The sequence below is a fragment of the Anopheles moucheti genome, chromosome 2 (genome assembly GCF_943734755.1).
Source record: "Anopheles moucheti chromosome 2, idAnoMoucSN_F20_07, whole genome shotgun sequence".
NCBI lineage: Eukaryota > Metazoa > Arthropoda > Insecta > Diptera > Culicidae > Anopheles > Anopheles moucheti.
In genome coordinates this window covers 5425975-5442643 of record NC_069140.1, presented here as the reverse complement: position 1 = coordinate 5442643, position 16669 = coordinate 5425975, and the positions used below count along the sequence as shown (strand labels likewise).

Below are 16669 nucleotides of genomic sequence, written 5' to 3'. Positions count from 1 at the left end.
CCATTCCGGTGTTTGGTGTATTTATTCGTGAAGTTTCCATGTCTCTTTTTTTCTGGGCCTCTTGTGGCTGCTTTCTTCACATGCTCACCGTGGCGCGCATGGGAATCCTAGCGCCATTCCGTTCCGTTCCGGGATGGAATCCCGGGTTGGGTTTTTATGCTTACCATATCACTCCCGTCAACCGTCCCCCATCGGAGGACTGCGCTGATGCTGCTGCTTTCGGCAAAACGGGACGCTAAAGTGCGGCCAAGACACAACGGGCCACATCTAGCGTCGTGTGTCAGCAAAAGTGGTTCGCTTGATGGGAAAAGTTGCCCATGCTAATAATGTTCGCTGTCGTGAAGTTGTCCTTTTGCGCCACGCGATGTTCATGCTGTGAGTGTGTTTGTGAAGAGCCGCGGGACCGGCTGGATCTTAGGCTCTAACGGTGTTATGGTGCTGATAACGATAAGATGAGAATGATGGAAGGTATTAGTAAAAAGCAAACGAATCATTATGTGCTTATCAAATAAGTTAAATGACAAGAATTTCTCATTAATTTGGAAGGAACTGTCTGATATGGTTGTCTATCTGATGAAATTCTGCTCGGGAAATTCATAACTTCACTGCAGGGAACAGTGCAACACGAGCAGAATGCCAGGAATGAGTGTAACATGTGGAAAATAAATGGCCAGCACCCAGTCTGCACGAACTTTGGCAGCAGTACACGCCGAGAATCCTTGTTGGAACATTTTGTTGGAAGGTCAACGGTTCCAATGACTTGCTGCGGGCTTCCAATGCACGGACACAATAATTTTGCCAGTTTATTACAAGCACCCCCGGTACGGTATGGAGGATGGAATTTTGATACGGTCCAGTTACAATATCACCACCATTGGGGCTGGGGTGGAAAAGAAGGCTCCCGGTGAAGATTTCCACTGTTCCAGCTATGAGTAAACCAACGGATTGTGATAAATGTTATGCACTGCAGGTTCCGGAGAGTCATTTGACATTCAAATTTCCCTCCGGAGGCTGGCCACAGTATACATCTGCAACTGTGTGTGCAGTTGCCGCTGCATATTTCCAAGATTTCCGGAGGAATGGACAAGCGAAATAATAATGCAACCACCTCGGAACGGGACGGATCGGCAATAATGGACCAGGCAAGAACCGAAACCGGAAGGCAGTTTTTACTAGACTGAGCAATTAGGTTCTAAATTTTGCAAACGACCTCCAACTACTACAACTGGACACCCAATGTTTGCCGTTCGTTATGGTCGAGGACGTTAGTTGGACCTAGTTGGGCCGGAAAGTTTGCTCCGACGACCATTTGCCGATGTTTTATTACAAAATGATCCATTATTCATTCTGCCTTTCGTAACGCCGTTACGTCGGGTGCATTTGGCAAAAAGATATTCCGAAGAAAAAGGGTATGAAATCTGCATGATTTCATTGTAATTTTTGGCCGTTTTACATATACGTTTATTGAATTTAAAATCATTTACCTTGGTAAAGCAGAACTGATTGTGGAGCACTATGGGACGATAGAGGATGTTTGAAGAAAAAAAAATGCTTCCATATAACTACCTTTCTTATATCTGTTTTAAAGGTAATATTTATTAATATTATTTTATAACATATAATTTCAAATGGTAGAAGTTAAAAAAAATTAAATAATAATAAAATAGATGTATATACGTGTAAACGCGCATTGAGCGACGACCACAATTTTGACAGCTGTCATTTAAAAAGAACAGAATAAAAAAAGACAGTGAATGAGTAAGACCGTCAAATCAAAGTGTCCTCGTATTTAATTGATTTTAAAAAAATAATGAATCTCTTTTCTAAGGTATCCTACCATGAAGTTAACTTACTCCCAATAAACTCCTCTAAATGCTTTGATTTTCCCATCTACACATTGACCAGAATCTTCAATAAGTTCCGTTGATGGTTTTATTATAATTCAACCAGCCTCCTACGATCCTGTAGGCAATGTACACCCACCCACGTGGAAGGAGAACATTATTATTTTTATTATTGTCGCTTCATCCCACGGTGCAGAGCGCGTGTTCTTTTCCAACCGAAACGACCGTTGCATCCGTTGGGGCCGGCACGATTCTATGGTGCCTGCAGTATGAATCATAATTTACGTCACATTTTTCAATTAAAAGTACAACTTTAAAGCACCATAAACTGCATATCCCTTTGGTTCTATGGTTCGTTGCTGCGTTTTGCTTTCGTTCGCATCGAAGTAAGCCAACGAGACTATGAAGGCGGCCGTTTGTTAGGCTCTGGCACTCTCTCGTCGCTCGTCTATGATGCTTCTTGATTTCCGCCTCTGCTGGTGGTACTTCTCGGGCCGGGTTAGACACACCAGGACCCTCGCGTTCGCTCAAACGCTTGGTAGGTGTTGGATGGTGCCGCGTGAAGAGCCGTGTTTTGCTCTGGCGTCATTCCCGATACACAGTCAACACACAGTTGTGCTCAGGGAACAGCAGAACCCTAAGGACCCACTCGAACAACACTCTCCGGTGGAGGTCACACAAACGATCTGGAGAGACCTCTTCTAACGGGTACCCCCTCTCGACGTATTTTGTTCTTTTCAGCTTCTGACGCACTCACCACCATTTGCCAACAATCGTCACACGGAGGAGAGCGACAAACAATGCATAGACTGTGTGAAGGTTCCATTCGCACATCGAAAGGATTACACACTGTGTTCCTTCACAAATCTCTCGTCTTGTGTGTTGAAAAGTTCGGGTCGATCGATTTTCGTCCCACACAGTGCGCGTGTATCTTCCGCCGGGCACTATCTGCTGGTGACATATTTCATCTTAATTTATCTTCATTCTTCTCAATTTCCAACCGGCTTTGAACAAACTTTCGAACGCGCGGCTGCGAACCGTCATCCATTTTCAAATCGCCCACCGAAACCCAATGCCGGCCAGAGCGATCCTTTAGTTATCTGAGGCTGAGCAGTAGGTGGGTGGGTCGTTTTTTCCTGAGGCACCTGAAGACTGAAACGTCGGGAAGAGAATTTCTACCCATCGGTGTGGCGTTCTAGACGATCCTGCTGTACGACTGAAACGACTCTGCGTGTCTCGTCACCAATTTGGTTGCTGTTCTCCGTTCTCCGAGCTTCCTTTGCGACAAAGAGTGCCTGTTCTCACGCCCATGGTGGTCCTGCACGATGTTATCGTTTGGTGCCGGTACACAGACGCTGTCCCTGTTATACGAAGATGGCATGATAATAGTTAACTGTAGGTCTTATTATCTCGCATTGCGTTACGTTGCACGAGCAACGGTTTGCTTAGAACGGTTTAGAACGGAGCAGTCAAAAACAACCTCCGAACCGTATGAGTTCACCGCTGGGAACCAGAAACACTTGGATAAACAACTTCCCCGGGCGCGACGCTTGGATCTCTATCCGGCAGATGGAGAGTCGCGCGGTCAGTCGGGTCGCGCTAGAAGGGTCGTGATAAAAAGTTTTAGTTTCCTGCTTCCCCGTGACATTATTATCACATTTCTACCAGAGTTCCATTCGCCGGGAGTGACGCTTGTTGTTTTGTTCGGTTTAATGAAATGGAAAATTAACGACTGCTTCTTCCCCGTTTTCCCCAGAATGCGTCCGTCTTATGCGTCGACCGCTTTCACACACGCACGCACGAGAATGTTGAAACACCCCGCCGTGCATCTGCCAACAACCCTCAATCAACGGGGACGACGGGGAATTTGTGAATAAATGTATAGTTTATTGTTATTTCCAACAATCGATCATTATTCGTAATTTTATGTTTATGGCAAGATGAATTATACATGTTTGCCCGTGTCCCCCGTTGCCTTCCGCCTCGCCTTGCGGAATGAAAGTTCCACCGCTTGGTTCCGCTCGAAAAAGGTGACCGAAAGGAATTGATTCCGTTGGTTTTCCTTCTGTGACTGATGAATGAAAATCAGATAATAATAATAATAACAGTCCCACCGGCTCGGTGTGGGTATGTGTGCTGGTTTTATTGTGAGCGGAGAACATGCGGCAGTGAAACATGAAATTGTATAAATTATTCCGTACAATCAAAAACCGACGGCTTTCAATAGTGGACGTGGTTCTTCGTCCCTGCTGCCCCCAAAGGTTGCGGTGCACGGCGCGGTATAAAATTTATGATTAATAAATTTATGCTAATTAACCTTTCGCACACACAGCACACAGCACAGCACTGGGGCAGGTTTGGCTTTTCGCGGCCGGATTCCCTTCCGCTTCATTTGGCTTCGTTGTTCGGTCCATTCGGTCCGTTTGGGGGAAAAAAAGAAGAAAGAAAACAAACCAATCGTGTGGTGCATTTTTATCTACTGCTGTATTTTATTTGCCCATCTCGCGCCCATCTTCCCAACCTCGTTCAGCTGTTTATTTTTCATCTCCACGGCTTAAGCGGCTCCGTGCCGGAACGTTTGCGTACCGATTTCGCGTCTGGCTCATGGCTTCATTCATCCGGAGACTGATTGCTTCCAATTCGCTGAGCCTTCGGGGCATCAATCATAATAAAACAAGGGCCGTGTTTGCGACTGTGGTGTACCTTAGTACCGAGGGCCGGGTTGGGAAAACTTCGGCCAGATCAGCATGCGTGCGTGCGGTTTGCATGGAGCTCAGAACGGGCCCGTTGTGTTGTGCCTTTGGATTTTCTCTCGTCCACTCTTTACTTTTTTTGCATTTCGCTTTCATTGTCTGGCCCTCGACTGTCCACCAAGCGGATGGATCGGTCGAACATCCCACTCTCCCCATTTCCCATCATCCCCCGCATATCGTTTGGCCGAAACCGAAGCCGAAAATCGATGAGAAGTGATTGATTTTCAGCAATTCCAAATAGCCGACCCCGGCGGCGGGTTTTGCCCTCTGCGCTGCGGATTCTGAAAACGATTTCATGCAATGGCTTGATTGATGCGATTGTACCCCCACCGACCGAACAACCCAACGGTGCTGGCCATGGTGGGGGTTGGTTGGTCATAAAAATTAATCTGGTTGAGATTAGGAAATGGCATTCCTGTCTTGCGTTGGGATTATGGCCGTTAATGCGTTTTACCGCAGTGCCTGGTAGGGCCAATGGCACATACAACAGCCCACAACCGATGTTGTAATCCACAGATCGGAAAGAAAACTCACCGACGGGATCTCCGGTCTAATGCTATTCGGGCACATTGGGGAACTTAATTGCAAATGTGACCACCATTTCGGTGAGTTCTGGGCCAATGATGAGTGTGGTTTAATTGATATTTAAGCCTGTGTCGCTTTAATTTGCTGGTTAAATGATTTATTTCAGCTCATCAACAACCAGTTGAGCACTTTAGAGCGTTTAAATTAATGTTTACCGATGCGAGAATAAATTTTGCTCAATATTTGGGTAAGTTTTTAATTTTTATTTTGAAAGAAGTCTTATGATTTTCAGCTATTTTGTTCAGATACTCTTATACTGTAATATTATCGATCTTTCAACTCTCATAAAGAACAGATACCCTCCTGTGGAGTCCTCTTGGAATATGCTGCGTAAAAGTTAACTGGATATATGATCAGTGCTCTTAGACGAGCTCTAAGAAAAGCAGTATTAAACCTTGGTAAACATCTTAATTAGGAAATTGAAGGTTATTTTAAATAGTTACAGTGGAAAAACGGACAGAACCAGAATGTTTCGAGAATAGTGTTCATGTGATGAAGAAACGTTTTGGACATAACCCTGTCCACATTAAGATCTGATCAACTTGGAGAATTTCTGGACAATCCGGACGAGATGATAATATCATGTAAAGCATTCAGGAGTGGCCTTTGAAATTCATCAGACTTCAAAATAAAAGTTGCAGTACAATTTTGACAAGAGAAGTCCCTCCGAGAACTTCACGTGATGCGACACTTTTAAACGTTGCTCATCATCATCCCAGGCGGCCATGCTTCAATTAATCAATGCATTATTCGACTGCGCACGGGAAATTTGCACTCGGCCTGCTGTGTTGTGGCGAGGTGGTGGTGGTCCTGCCATTATAATTTTCCCCACGGCATTTACCAAAAACCAATACGCAGCAGCGCACAGGGTTTGGGCATTCGTTTGTGGTTATGCATTTCCATAAATTACAATTCCCCCTTGACACATTTACGCCCACCGAGCGCGCTCGAATCCGTTCGGCGTCCGTTGCTGCGTCATGTGTTGCTGGGAACATGTTTGAGTTTTCCCAGCGCGCCCATCACCCATTTTAAATTTGAGCTTTCTTTTGCGCTATAATTTTACCCATAAATACTCACGCGTACGTGTGTGCGCCTGTGAGTTTGTTGTTCTTAAGGACAGCTAAATGTGGCCTAAGGCTGCTATTTCGATCGCTTGTCTAATAACGAATATTAATACTTCCCGAAATCAGCTGCGTCCGTGGGACGGTGGCGGCTGTCTGGTGGATGCTGGCGTTGACATTGTCTATCAAACGAGTTTTCCTAATGTAATTCCAGCGATGGTGGTATTTATGCTTCCCGGCAGCCATTCATTCACCCGACCCGAGCCGGAGAGGAGACCACATGTGCTTCGCGGTGACAAAATATCGATGATTGTTGTCGAGCGACATTTTTCCGTTCCGTTCGACCTCGCAGCAACAGAAAGGAAGCCCTTGTTGTGTCGGGGGTCTTTTCCCCGTCCCGATGGCGGTACTGAATAAATAATCGACAGAGTAAAGAGACTCGCACTCAATTTATCATGTCGTAGCTGCGGGCAACAATGGCATTCAATTTTACCGCATGGCTTCCCTTTGGCTGAATGCTCGCGATACACAATAAAAGCGTGCGTGCTTCTTCTAGAACTCGGCATTCAATCGCTGCAAGTGCCTTCTGAACATCTGCGCAGCCATACGCTCTAGAGGCGAACCCGTAGAAACGATGCTTTTTAATCGACAGCTAATTGTGCATCGACGACAATGCATGTTCAATGGCGATAATGTTGGAAGTAATGGCGAGCGTGGCGTAATTGCAGGGTGAATGTGACGCCGAAGGGTTTCGCAAAGAGAATGCAGCGAAAGGACAACATTAGCTAAACATCGCTGAACATCATTATCACGAGGTACGCGCGGGAGCAGCTGCACACACGTTCCATTTCGGGCTCGGTTCTTCCATTTCTCCGGGTCGCGGAAAAGGCTCCCAGAAAGCAAACGCATCGCAATCCGCAAATTTCCTCACTAGCGCGCCCTGCAAAACCCTGTAATTGAAGGGGGGATTGGGATGTTGTTGACTCCCTTTCGGATGCCATTTCCTGATTGGTTGTAGTTTTTATTTTTGCTTTCCACTCAAGCAGCTCCGCTCCGGTAAGTGGCCTCAAGTTCGGGACTTCTCGGACCGTTCTTGAGCGAAGCATTTAAGTTGTCTCGCAATCAGGCTAACTACTGCTGGCCGCGAACGACGGAGCACACAAGTAACACAGATGGCGTAATCGGCTTCGCGAACTACGGGTGAAAGAGGTTTGCTTGCAATGAAAATTGCATTTATTTAATTACTGGGTTCTTTTAAGAAAGTGTTGTTCAGCCATCGCTTTCGAATTCGAATTCGACCATCAGTGCACACGTCCCTACGGCCACATGGGGTTTGGGTTTTGAGTCGAAATAGACAAGAAAACACATTTTCAGATGTTCGGGCAAGATTTAATTGGGTTTGGGTTGTTTCGTTTTCAATTCAGCACTTTTAGCTTTGTATTGTGTTGTATTCGTTTCAATTATTATAATTGTAAACATTAACATGCAATTACTATCTCTCCAGATCTTTTCACGTTTTGATATTTTCCATTACTTTTTGGCGAAATGTTTTGCTATCTTTTTAATACGTTTTAGTGATGAGCTCTGGAACTATTAACATTCTAGTAGTGATGAAAGTAAATTAATGAATAAATCCATTATAATTGAGCCTAAAATCGACAACAAGAGCTATAAATAAGCTTCAAAAAATTAATTGAAACACCATACTCCATTAGCGAGGATCCTTATTCGTTCTTCTTCTATTTATCTCGCGTTATCTAAGCATTTTGACTCATTAGTTTCAGTAATATATTAACCATCAAGTAGGCAACCGCATACCCGGGTAGTTTTTTCAACTTTAAACTACAATTACTTTTGATTCATTGCTTGTATTGGCCTGAAAATTTCTGTAGCCTCCCAACTTTTTATATCCGATGTTTTGGTGCATAAATTGTTCATTTTTCAACAAAGCAGTAAGTATTTTATTTTGATTTAATTTAAACTTTACCACGTAAGTTGTATTCCATACATTTTGTATGGAGCATGACATTGTACATTGTATGGAGCAGAAGAGCTTCTTTTCTTATTGTGCCTATTTTCGAGTCAAATTCAGTGGACTTAAAATTTAAAATGGATCGTTAGTTTAATCAAAACATAGAAAAAAACATAATTAATGAATGAAAAAGATTTCAGATACGCAAAAGCAACAAAAAGTCTAGGATAAATGAATAAATTGTAAACAAAATACATTACATAAAAATAAACGTATAAAGACAATGGTTATGCTGTATTAGCGAAAATGTAAACTGTTTGACACCGAAACGTCAAATGTCAAATGTCCGACCTGACGAGTAGAAGATGTCAGATTGGAGAGAAAGAAGGAGAGTAAAAAGAAGAGGAGTTTTTTGAGTTGGATATGAGCACGTGTCTTAATCAGTTCACTACAAATATCTATTCATTTTGTAAACTGATAAAACTGAAAAATATACACAACGTAGGGCCAAAGACATTTAAGTCTACCAGTTATTTTACGTGCACGATCACGGTACGAAACATAAACAATGGATTGTAATACAACGCATGTGCTTATTACTTGTTTCTTTTTCATATTATAATATGTGTGATATAAAACAACAATGTATATAATATTGCATTATAGTTCTATATTCATTAACCGTTCCGATTTTCAAAGATTTGCAAGAATATAACTGTATAGAAAGCATTGTGTGAAAGCAGCGTATATAAATTTGGTTGACAACTCTACGGTACCTTATTTAAGGATATTGAAGCAATATACTGCTGAGAGAGAGAGAGAGTTCAGATCCGTAGTCAAGATATTCAGTTCTTATAGTTGATTTGTTTTAAATTGAGGTTTAAGGCCTTTAGGCTGTACTCTGACGATCTAAAGTAGAAATGAGAGAACGAATCATGGCCAAGACATGAAGTTTGATTGATGAAGGCAAAGAAATAAGCTCAGCTGGATCAGAAGTCTGATCTAAGCGAAGAAGTAAGTGATCATTTACAACTCCCAACTCCCGCGTGTGCTCTCCCATTGCGTATTGTCACATTTCTTGGCGCATTTTTCCCGTTCCCAGCCATGCGGAAATGCTCGTCTACGGTACGAGTATGCACTCCGTGTGCACTTCCCTATCAAACCAACAGACACAATGCCAATTACCCTTCAATCTACGAGAAACTTGTTAATGCCCATCCCCAGACCCCGGGGGCAAACCAACCCGATCGACTTAAACATGGCCACTAACCACGCACAAAGAGGCACTCCGGGCGCACCGTAATCTACGGCCGTCGGTTACTGTGCGCAGTACATCATAATCATCATCCGCAGCGCGAGGGAGGATGTTATTTAATACAATAACACGCGGCGGCGGCGGCCTTCACCGGCACGACACACATTGTGAGTATTGCGACCGCACAACAAAACACAGTTCGTCAAAGTCAGGCCACCACACACTACACGCTTACTTTGTTCTCGCCACTTTGTGCTCATTTTCCGCGATTGCTTTGATTGCGGCGCGAACACGAGATCCGGGGCCAAGACGGGAATGGAAAGAAAATGATGAAAATAAGCCACATCCTCCACAATCGGGTTGCTTTTCCACCCTTGGGACCACACTACAGCGGCCAATACTGGGCCAGCGGAACATCTTGCGGAACACAGTGCCTCGTCTCGTTTTGCTGTGTTTTCCAGTCAGGGAAATCCGTTCCCGCATGTAGCGAAATAGCGATCCGGCTGCTGATACGCACCAGGCCAAACAATGTGCGCAAGAAGGCACCATCTCTTTACCCACATACTGGTAAATGCGCTACCGGCACTGGCATTCCTGTTTTGTTTTTTCACTTTCGCACTGTTATCAAATAGTGTCAGCACGAGGCCGTGCGAGACGGCCCAAGCTGCGGCCCTAAAGGAGCTAATGTGATGGGAGTGCAGCCGGCCGGAAGAGTGTCGAGACGCGAGAAGCGACGACGATAGTAAAACCGAAAGCTTCCACAAAACGTCGCTGCTTCTCGTCTAGTGTGGCGGGAAACGGCCACATTGTTGCCCACCCCCCTTGGATCCGATCATGTAACCCAATGGTGCGTCAATTTCATGCCATCCACGTGGTGAGCGTGCACCAGTTCGTGCCGACAACGCTGGCTCACTTATGCGGGTTCCGCGTGCTGGTGGGGCCACCACCCCACCACCAACCCACTCCACCTCGGATAAGGGTCGTGTCGTATCGTTCGAACCTTTTTTCCGCCAGGACGCTCACGCAGTTGTCATATTTTTGCTGTCGGGCGGCCACGGTTAATATCATCGGGGCCGGGGGACGTCGTACATGCAACCATCGCCGTACACGCGAATTCACGAGATAAATGTACTTTATTGTTTTATGACTTTTCTGCACAGTTCACAGTTGGCTAATTCTTTTTCGAAAGGCAAACGACCGTAGACCACGTACCGTTCGCTCAGCACTGGGCCCTAGTAGTTCGACTGCCAGCCAGCCAAACCCCGCGCAAAGGCCTGTGGGTCTTTGGGCTGCGTCTTACACGTGTGACTTCAAAAAAGCGAAACACGTCGCTGGGAAAAGCATTTATCACGAAATTACATCCGCACGGCATGATTTTATTTATGGCAGTGACATGCCACGGAAGACCGTCGCCCGGTGAGGCCCGGGCGCATTGGAAGAGTTAAGAGCGAAACGCGTTTCGGGATGCTTTAACACGCTTGCAACGCTTGTGCTAATAATATTGTGTGTTAAAAGAAATACCAAACTAATACTTTGCATCACACATGTGAGTAAGTCTCCAGCAAAAGGTATTAAGTATTGGGGAAATAAATTATGTAGAGATTTTCCTCAAGTTACGCGAATAATGCGTGCCTGAAAAATTCGTGTAACTCAAAATTCCATTCTAATATCGTTTATAATTAGTGATCGATTTCTTCTTTTCGCGTTACGAAGCACATGAATAATTAATATTGTCACGTTTATTACGACAATTGAAGTATATTTTTAGCAAAATTTATGTTTAAAACATCCAAATGTAACGAAGTTTTGGGTAAATTTGAATTTCGCGTATCTCAAATTCGCGTAACAAGTGTTCTGTTTACTGAAGGTTTTTATATGAACAATTTTAACCAGCTGGATATGTTTGAAACTTTTTTTCAAGTTCGTGCTATAGAAGAGAATTATAAAGGTCTACCATCAAATGAACTGTTGAATCTCAAATATTGTTGTGATTAGGAGGAAGCAAAAAGAAATATTTATTGAAGAGTCATTTGACCCGACTGATTAATGACTCCTTGTAATTCTCTATGTTTAGTTTGTTTCCTCCTCCTCTGACGCGTTATTAGATTTAAGATTAGACTATAAGATTACTTTTGTTAAGCCTTATGGGCGGACAAATTATTTTCCGTAAATAAATATAATAAACAAATAAATAAATTGCAAATAGGGAAATATTTTTTGAAGATTCATTCGAATTATCAATTGGCTATCAAAAGAGTTATGGATCTATAAAGATTCATTGATCTCTGAATAAAGATTCTGGAATCTCCAGAAACTTAAAATATTCGTCTATCTCCAAGAACTCAGAAGAAATTCTGGTTTCTTAAAGTTTCTTTATATATAAGTAACTAACTCTTCAACTGAATTGATTTATCGAATTGAAACCTAGCAATACTTGAGTTATTTCAGTACATGCTGTATACAGTACAAGCTTCAATACTTGAAGACTTATTGAACTTCATCATAGCAATCCAGATTTCCCCAATATTATTTTAAACATGTAGTTTAGTCGAGGGTAGTTAGGGAAGTTAGGAAAAGCTATACAAAAACAATTTAAAATTGGTATCATGAACTTCACAAATACCTCAGTCATACTACTGCTCATGCAGATACTCATACACATTGAAATATAATATAGAAAATATAATACATTTCGTGGAACCCATAGCTAAACAAACAGAACCTGCAGTTCCACACGTTCGGATGGAAAACTCGCTGTTGTCCACATTTTTTTTAAACCTTTATTGACAATATTCCCCAAAGCGTTATGTTTATCAGTGCTCGCATTCGCTCTCGCTTCGGCATGATTGATTCAGGGCCTTTTCCCGGGAACGAGTCCCATGATATCACCAATCCTGCATCAGCAAACGAACTCACACACGTGGTTCGTATTGATCCTGGCCTGTTATGGAGAAAAAAATACATACAGCCACACTGATTAGTATGGACTCGGAAAAATCCTCGCAATTTGATCACAATGGTAAACAGTTCCCTCCCCCCGCCGAAAAAATAAAACCGCCCGTGGTCTAGCACACAGCCTCCACGCAAATGTGGCACCATGGAGGGAAAGCAAGGACTGGAGCTTGGTGGGTGGGTGGTTGGTTGAAAAATATTGTCTGGAAAGTGTGGTGTGATTTGAAAAATGTATTCACCCCCTACGGCCAAACGCCAGACAGAGTCAACAACAACGGCCGCGTTGTTATTTATGCTAAGCAAATGCGCTTCCTTCCCGACGTACTGTTACGACCGGTACGTGACACGATAACGACCGACATTCGCACAAATGGCCGCGGGAATGTGACAAATGGAGTAGCGAGCGGCGGCACGAACCACCGATCCAAATGCTAATTCTCCCTTGCGCGTCGCCTGCCTCGCGGCCCTTCGCCCGCGTCGTCCTTCGAAAAGGGAAATAGTTTACATAAAAGCGATCGATTGTAGTTGGTTTCGGCTAGGATAGGACAAACTGGGCATTTGGCTTGAGTAATGAAATGTTTAAATGTTTAACAAACAGTACAACAACACGTACGGTCAACAATAAGTACAGCGAAAGTAAACAATTTACATAGTAACCTTATCAGCTGGACGTTCCGCAAGATTAAATTAAATCGCGTACCGAAAGAAGGCATTTCCATTTAGCAGTTTTTGTCGACCTTCACTACTGATCATCATTTTGTGTCCGTCAAAATGATTTTTAGCTAAATTTCCACTTTGATTGATTCCGCCCGATGCAACCGTCAATCGAATTATTCATTACGCTCGTGTGGCCGTTTGCGATTGATGTTGGTAATTAATTTTAAATCATTTGCATCTCGCGAAATTGAATTTAACCGTCCGCCGTGTGCCCGGTGTTGTGCGCGAAGTGGTGGCGCTCGCTTTCGCTCTAATTGTTTCAAACGAAGGGGACCTGCAGCACGTGGGGCGTTTCGGCCATTTCGCTTATGGTTTCGGTTCGGTTGCATGCTGATTGATAAATTACTCGTTTCGACAACGACCATCAAACGCAACTGCCCGGAAAGGGCCGGGGAGTTCGGTTTTGGTGCACTCCCAAACATTATTATGTCCCGCCGTACTTGGAGTTGCTGTGGCCACCAGGAGCCACCCTGCGCTGTGAGGACGGATTCGTGCAGCATCGAAACAACCCGTGTGTGTATGTGTGCGAAGGCCGTGTGTCGTCAGTGGGAAGGAAGCGAAATGGAAGATAAACAAGAACCTCGAACGCCGCCGAGGGGGAACTATATTAAAATTAATGACAAAATAATATAAATGTCATAATTACTGCCGGCAGGGAGCGTGAAGCAACCGCGGGATGACAAAACAACGTCCTTCGGACCAGGTGAAAGGGGGAAAAACCTTCCCTGGGAGGGTTGCGTTGCATGTGCTTCGAGCCCAACGAACGGTTCAGGACCGTTGCACAACGAACCGTTCGACCGGCCACGACTCACACGAGAACACGTGGCAAAGGCTTTCCGTACATCTCATTGCTTTCTCTTTAGCGTACGATGCGTTACGAGTTTGGTTTGTGCCTTGGTAAATGCCCGTAAAAGGATGAATGAATTAATCGATGCACGTACTTTAAATCTCTTTCGAAATTGTCGAACAAACAAAAATTAAAAATAATAAAAGAAGCAGGCTGGAAAATATAACCTCAAAATACATTCCTCGAAAGACTTTAAAACTAACCCAAAAAAATCACCAAAATACACAACCAATATATCCACAATATAATTTTAATAATATTTAGTGAAATATGCATAACTTGAGAAAAGGATAAGAAAACATTCAAAAAACTGTTGAGAACTCTGAGGTATTATTAATTGCAAATCAATCAAAGTTTCCAAGAGACATGCATAGAGCTAAGAAAGACAAATAATCCATTTTGTTTAAGAAGTGTTTTAAGTTTATAGAGTACATACTACAAAAACGTCGAACTTGTCCGAATTTTTGTTGTATTTATAGAAGTCCTTCAAATATCCGAACACAACACTCGAAAATACCTGATGTAATGTATGCGAATGATACTTTTAAAACACAGCAAGTTATGCAATATTTTGTTAATTTGTTAATTAAGTAATGGAGGTTCTGAATTTTTAAACAAAAGGAGTTGAATATACAACCATTTTAAATAAGATTACCGAAAACATGACTGTTTTGTAATATATTCCGCCGTGATGACTTAGGCAACAGCTTTTAATCGTAAAAAAGTAAACGAACGTTTCGATGTCATTCAGTCTGGTTCAGATAAGTTTCAGCCATTATTCATAAAAAGTTAAAATAGAAATTAAAAACTAACTTTGACAAGAGAAAAAACATTATTCCAAACCCAATTTGTTTGTGAGAATGCCTCCTGTGAGGTTTGAACTCACGACCGCTGGTTTACGAGACCAGCGCTCTACCACTGAGCTAAAGAGGCGGATGAAATCCCGCTCCTTAACAGCGTTCTTGAGCACAGGCAGCATACAAACAGCCAAATACCTCAAATGCCATCAGCATTCTTTGCCTGCGTATTATTTTTAGAACCCGGTCGATATTCTCACGCAAATACAAATAATGTAGCTATGTACCGATGCTATCGGCAGCACAATCTCGCTTTAAATGTGCAAATAAATTAAGCATATTGAGCCTTTATACCGCAGTCTAGCGATTTTGTTGAGGTTAAATTAGGAATGTACAGCTGACAAACTAGCGGCGACACCGGAGGCCGGATGACAGGAAATGGCACACGAGAGAGATGCCTTATAGGTCGCACAACTACACGTTAAATCAATTATAATCGCTCGTAATTTATTATCGATAAACCATAAATTATACGCCCCGGTTCCCGTGTTCGCGCGCTCCCTTTCACCTTCAAAAAGCCTTCTTCGGTGCTGTCGGCACACACACACACCTGGCTCGGCCAAGTATTGCTGGGCGTTGAGAGCGTCGAATTAATTCCCGTATTTATTAAATCCGCTGCATGCATGCACACGTACTGCGGCAGAGTGCAGCATTGCACGCCCAGCGCATGATCTACGCCCATGTTGCGCGCCTTCGCTCCACAAGACGAGAGCCACCTTTCCCGGGACGCGAAGAACCTTTCAAAGCAGGAGACAGAGATGCTGGGCAGGAAGCGCGGAAAGGAACTTAATAGTAACATTTCACGCCTCGTTGTTAGACATCGATTACTCCCCGGTGAGAGTAATGGCCGATCGGTGGACGAACGGACACTGTGGGGGAACGACGGACGATAATAATACACAGATCAATTAATGTATGTAGCCCCACCGACCACGCATCGACCCATGATCACCACCCTCCCCTATTCCACCCCGTCGTAACAAGCATCAAACGAAAATCATCGACAGTTCTCTCTTTGCTTTCTCGCTGTGCTCTCGACAATATCGACGGTTCGTAAACGGTCGCCGCGGTCTCTTCCAGCCACATTAAGCAAATAAAGATAAATTAAGCCGAATGACCGACAACGTAAACATATTCCGGCGGCGTTCCACCACGCCAATGCCCTCCTCTCGATCGATGAGGTTGATAAACGAATGAACGGAGGACCTCGCCAGCACTCGGACTCGTCTAACGGCTGCCGTCGCCGTGGTTGTTGGGTCAGGATCGAACTTTACACAATTGAAACGGAAAAATAAACCAGCCCGAGGGAGGGAGGCAGTAAAGTCGGCTTCTAACGCATGCATAAAGACGTGTAACCCACCATTCGCGGTCACCTTCCACCTTCCGTCACTATTGACACATGCGAGTGGATTTTAATGGCGCCATTTACTAGGTTTGATTGTGGAATCTTGGAGGCTATTGACCGAGGCTGGTTGGGTGAACTGAGGGAAGGATCCCCTGTGTTCTGCCCCGTCCGAGCTACTCCACACTATCGCGATCGTAAACGCACACATTTGATTGATTTGCCCGGGCGATGGAAGGGGGCTCGGCAGTACAATCGGTTGCATTCTCGCCGATGAGTCTCCGTGCGGTATATGTGCCCTTCTGGAATAATGTCCAGCATTATCGTCCACTCGCCACGGCTCCGATACATCACTCCCATGTCACCGACACCGGATGTGAAAGGTGTGTACTTTCCTGCCACACTAAGCGACTCCACATATTTCCCTGTCAGGCACCAGCGCACGCATACAAAGGGCACGATTTGTAAAACATGTTTTGTCGCC

General features: G+C 44.0%; 1 protein-coding gene and 1 non-coding gene across 4 annotated transcripts in view; both read right to left on the bottom strand.

Moving 5' to 3' along the window:
- The window catches only part of LOC128309965 (mpv17-like protein), a 131902-nt gene that overhangs the window by 29747 nt on the left and 85486 nt on the right, over positions 1-16669 (bottom strand). For 2 of the 3 annotated variants that reach the window (XM_053046482.1, XM_053046483.1), the window contains one exon: positions 165-438. The exons of the other annotated variant lie outside the window; for it this stretch is intronic. The gene's annotated coding sequence lies outside the window, so the exon portion shown is untranslated. The remainder of the gene's footprint in view (positions 1-164; positions 439-16669) is intronic. 3 annotated transcript variants of the gene reach the window in all.
- Trnat-cgu (transfer RNA threonine (anticodon CGU)) lies at positions 14848-14919 on the bottom strand. The gene has a single exon. It is a non-coding gene; the product is annotated as a tRNA-Thr (tRNA).